The following is a 6,000-nucleotide window of genomic DNA, read 5'->3' on the forward strand; positions in this document are numbered from 1 at the left end:
CGATGTTGCAAGTTGTTTGAGTAATACACGGTCTGTTGTGAGAGTGTTGCAGAAGTGATCGCACTTCGGAGAATAAGACGTTAGTACAGTGAGTTCCAGCAAACAAAGAGAAGTGGTAGAGGTATAGAGCAATCATTGATGTTGCAACATCCAACTCTGGGACGTTCGAACAAGCATGTCACACCCCGATTTCCACGTGTCACCGGTGGGCCCGGTGTGGGGTACAGTGACGTAGTTGGCATCGTCATAGACAATCAACACAATATAATAATGCACAGCGGAAGCAGAATAGATACATTTCAACTTTTAAAATAAAGTGCAATAATAATATCACAGTAGTTGAAACGGATCCACAGGCGGATCAATAAAAATAAGAATAAATAGTTCAACAGATATTTGTCGTCCGAGCTTGCGAGACTATAGTGGACGCTCTTAGGAAAACAGCCAGCCTATTTTCGTATAGTACCTGCACTTAACCTTTTGGGAAAAATACGTCAGTTTACACTGGTAAATACAAATCGACTGACTCATTTTGAAAAGGATTGAAAATTGATTTAAATGCACAAGGCATAAATATTTTTATTAACTTGGGATATTTATATAATATAAACTTGTGAACGATTTACATGCACTCGTATCTTTGGTGGCCCGGGATCTGCTGTCCGGGCTAAGAATTAAATGACACACCACATTAAAGAGTTATACACGCCGAGTGTACGCCTACACCCCGTGCTCTGGTCGTGGCCATCTCGTAAGATAATGCCAAGGATATCCGGGACACGGTCAATAACCCCCCAAAGCCTAAAGTAAGACAAGACTGTTTAAACGAGTCGCACAAGCTATTCAAGACTGTACACCCATAAGGCGCAGGACTTGTGCGCCCGATCAAGCGGTATTTTAAATACCGTACCCCAAGCCCGTATAGGGAAAATAAGTCAAAATGTATTTACCTGAGCAAGTATGTAACACAAACGGTAAGTGTGGTAGCTTTTACTGGGCCTCCTAATCTGGAACAAAGGTTTATAATTAACCTATTAGATTCCTAACGGGTCTTTTATTTAAGCATAAGCTTTGACCGGTTAGTTTTAAGGATGATACGGTTAACGCACGATTAAGCGAAAGACCGGATAGAATGTGATTTAGACCCGACAAGTTTGAATACTTGTATAATATGGGTATACTAAATACATTCTGGATTTTGAAATAAAAATGATAACGTTTGACCCGTTTCGGTCAATTTACGCAAACTAGTTACGTAAACCGAACCGAACGCTAAAAGGGCGATACGGGTAGACAAATGATTCAAATGCAAGTTCCCTGATATAATATGCTTTAATTATGATATAATATCAGTAAGTTATGTTCTATATTGCCCGGAATAATTTTAAACTCAATTTATGCTTTAGAAGGGCATTTTGGTCATTTAAAAGATCATAAAAGAGTAAAATTAGAAATCTGAGGTTCGGGTCTGGTTCATACAGAAAATATACTTAATTTAACATGTTATAACAGTAGGGTATGACCCATATATCAAATTTATCATTTAAAACCAACTATGCACCGTAGGGGTATTTTCGTAATTTCACAAGGGCTAAAACTGCCAAAACTAGAAACCTGAGTTCAAAATATTATACTTACTGTTATTATATGAAAATATGCAATTTACATCAGTAGGTATAAGTCTTATAGGTTTAAAACAAGTATAACGCTTACTATGCGCTTAAAACGCTAATTATGCGATTTAGAGCCGTTTCCGGGTTTATATGTGAAAGCTGAGATTTTTATATTTCCAGAAGGCTCAAAATAATTTATTTAACATTTAAAATCAGTAGAAAAAGGTTTCGGGTCAAAAGGATGTGTAAAACTCATTTTATGGCTTAAACGGTCAAAACCGACATAACCCGAAATAACTAGGCGATCTAGGATCCGTTCAGCCAAAAATTAATTAAAAATCATCAAAATTCCCAGAATATTATAATACATCAGTTGGTAAAAAGTTTTATACCAAAACGTGGCCAGAAATGGGTTCTACGCGAAAAGGGCCGTTTATGTAACTTAAGAACATAGTTTTACGCTAATGGCCATAACTCAAAATCTGGACCACCAACTGATCCGAAATTTTCGGTGCAAGTTTATATATTAGAAATAAAGATTTCTACTCTTTCACTTTTCCAAAAATCACGTTTTATATCAAAAAGGGCAAAATAGTCAACTTTTAAGCATAATCGGAAACATGCAAATGAATCGGCTAAGTATAGACTCAAACAATAAAAATTCCAGAGAGTTTTACCAAAATAAAAATGGTCAAAAATACTCTCCAATACAGATCTCAAACATGCATGTACGAATCCGAATCGATAGTCTACGAATTAGTCGTTTTACAAGACTTTCGGTTCCGATTCGTATCTATACTAAAGATTGTCGAGTTGATCGTGGTAAAACACATTCTTATATTCATTATAAAGCTATCTATGATGATCAAACAGATTGCATGTTATTTATATTACCATTTAAGCTATTTTTTCTCAAAAATCACTTCTGTTGACTTTTTAGAAACACGTTTGACTCGACAATTAGCATGCATATAGTGGGATTCAGATAATACCCTTTAGAGGGTTTGTTTCCCACATAAATACCAATATATATCTGGTTTCAATTTGAGAAATGACTGAGTGAAACTCGTTTAATCAGAAAGTCAAAGTTTATGAACAATCAGTTTGACTTTTACTAATAATCGATGTAAGAACGAATTAAGGACTGAATTAGAAGCTTACAAAGGTCCTATTGATGCTTAGTTAACACTAGGAATCGGCCTTGATGTCCAGAAATGCTCCAGAAGTCTGCCTTGAAGGTTCTTGCAAATGAGAGCTTCTTGATCACAAAGGGAATGCCAAGAAAATGAGCTTTGATCTGCTTTAAAGCTGAATTCAGAGGCTTGGGAGTAGCACACTGTTGTCCTAGCCATGCAAGACATCTAATTGGAGCAAAAGGAGGTGGCCACAGCTGTTTACAACTTGAAATTCGGACTTAAAATGAGATTTTCGCGAATTTTTGGTACTGGGGGTCTCACGCGGCCCGCTTGGGTCAGTCCAGGCGGGTCGCCTGACCTGCTGTTCAGCCAACAACTTTCAAACATGGCAGATTTGGTCCCTGAACTTGCACGCGATGTTTCGGCCACTTTTCTCGACCCGTAAACCCCCAAACTTGGTTTTTAAGAACCTTGGGACATTTACCTACATGGTAATGTCCTCGGATAACTTTGCGCTCAACCGAAAAGCCATGAAATTCGACGTTGACGCTTTTAGTCCCTTAAGTACGGTTTTGGCCATAACTTTCTCATACGTTGACGAAACTTCACGAAATTTTAACCACATATTCTAGTGAGTATATTTTAGCATTTTAAAGCTTCGGGTCTGCCAAAAGTTCACTCAGAGGTATAAATTAAACATGTTGACACTTTTGGCCCCTATAGTTTGCAATTTCTCACTTTTGTGCAATTTCTGCGTCGTATGATCCATGAACCACCCGTTTAAGGTTATGAACATTATGTAGGGTTATCATAGAGTCTATTTATCCATTGTTGACACTTTGGACCCTTACGTTCCATAGTTTTCACTGTTTGTCACTTTTAGTCCCTCTAAAGTTTGTTTTCACATACCGGAACCTTATGACACGTGTCAAGACATTATTGGACGTAATTTTTCGAGGTGTTACATCCTCACCCCTTAAAAGAAATCTCGACCTCGAGATTTACTGAAACAAATGAGGGTATTTCTCTTGCATCGTGGATTCCACTTCCCACGTGTATTCGGGACCTCTACGGGCATCCCATTTGACCTTAACAATAGGCACGTGCTTCCTTCGAAGCTTCTTTACCTGTCGATCCTCAATCGACAAAGGTTTTTCCACAAATTTCAGACTCTCGTCTATGTGTATATCTGTATGCGGTATAACCAGTGACTCGTCAGCGAAACACTTCTTCAAATTACAGATGTGAAACACATTGTGAATAGCACTAAGCTCTTCAGGCAAGTTTAACTTATAAGCGACTGACCCGACACGTTCGATAATCTCGAAAGGTCCTATATATCTCGGGCTTAGCTTGCCTTTCTTTCCGAATCGCATCACACCCTTCCAGGGCGATACTTTGAGCAATACCTTATCACCTACATCGAAGTGAAAGTCTTTGCGCTTAGGATCCGCATAACTTTTCTGCCTATCCCTGGCAGCTTTCAAACGATCGCGAATCTGAACGATCTTGTCTGTCGTCTCAAAGACGATATCTGGTCCTGACAACTGGACATCTCCAACTTCGGCCCAACAAATGGGCGATCTACACTTTCTACCGTATAGGGCCTCAAAAGGTGCAGCCTTTATGCTGGAATGGTAGCTATTGTTGTAGGAGAATTCAATCAGTGGTAGGTTCTTATCCCAACTACCACCCAAGTCGATCGCACATGCACGAAGCATGTCTTCCAAAGTTTGAATAGTACGCTCACTCTGACCATCAGTCTGAGGATGATAAGCCGTACTAAAATTCAAACGAGTGCCCAACGATTGTTGGAAACTCTTCCAAAAATGTGGCGTATATCTAGTATCTCTATCGGAGATAATAGATATAGGTATACCATGTAGCGCTACAATCTTATCAACGTATAATTGGGCTAACATATCTGAGCTATACGTCTCCTTGATGGGTAGGAAATGAGCTGACTTAGTCAGTCTATCCACAATGACCCATATGGTATCATTTCCCTTTTTCGTCTTAGGCAACTTGGTGATGAAATCCATTGTCACCATTTCCCATTTCCACTTGGGAATTTCAGGTTGTTGAAGCAAACCTGACGGCTTCTGATGCTCAGCCTTGACTTGCGCACAAGTCAAACATTTAGCTACATGTTCAGCTACTGACTTTTTCAAACCAATCCACCAGTAGTTTGCTTTCAAATCCTGGTACATCTTATCAGCTCCAAGATGAACGGAATATTTAGAGCTGTGGGCTTCCTGGAGGATAACATCCCGAAGTCCTCCATAAACTGGAACCCATATTCGTCCGTTTAGTCGTAGCATTCCATCTTTGTCGTAGGATAACTGCTGCTCAGTTACTCCTAACTTTTCTGCAGGATAGTTAGCTTCCAACACAGCTTCCTTCTGTGCAGCTAACACCCTTTCATTCAAATTATTTCTTATTTCAATGCGCTTGGCATTGATTCTGATTGGTTTCACCCTTTCCTTTCTGCTTAAGGCGTCGGCAACTACATTTGCCTTACCTGGATGGTATCTTATCTCGCAGTCATAATCATTTAGAGTTTCCATCCAACGCCTTTGACGCATGTTCAATTCCTTCTGATTGAACAAGTGTTGAAGACTCCTGTGATCTGAATATATTATACACTTGGTTCCATACAAGTAATGTCTCCATAACTTCAAAGCAAACACAACTGCACCCAATTCCAAGTCGTGGGTGGTGTAGTTCTTCTCGTGCACCTTGAGCTGGCGAGAAGCGTAGGCAATGACTTTGCCTTTCTGCATGAGTACGCAACCCATGCCAGTATGTGATGCGTCACAATACACCACAATTCCTCTATCCCATCAGGCAATGTCAACACTGGCGCATTGCTCAGCTTCTTCTTCAGAATATCGAAGGATTCCTGCTGCTTAGGACCCCAATCAAACTTAATCTTCTTACGAGTCAACGAAGTTAGGGGCGCAGCAATTCTTGAAAAGTTCTCAATAAATCGCCTATAATATCCTGCCAATCCGAGGAAACTGCGAATCTCCGTAGGAGTCTTCGGCTCCTGCCAGTTCATGACTGCTTCTACTTTAGCGGGATCTACTTGGATACCACGCTTGCTTACTACATGTCCAAGGAATTGGACTTCTCGAAGCCAAAATTCACACTTCGAAAATTTGGCATAAAGCTTCTCTTGATGCAGAAGTTTGAAAATACAACGAAGGTGTTTCTCATGGTCGGCTTGGCTCTTAGAGTAGATAAGGATG

The sequence above is a fragment of the Helianthus annuus genome, chromosome 7, assembly GCF_002127325.2.
Source record: "Helianthus annuus cultivar XRQ/B chromosome 7, HanXRQr2.0-SUNRISE, whole genome shotgun sequence".
NCBI classification, from domain to species: Eukaryota; Viridiplantae; Streptophyta; class Magnoliopsida; order Asterales; family Asteraceae; genus Helianthus; species Helianthus annuus.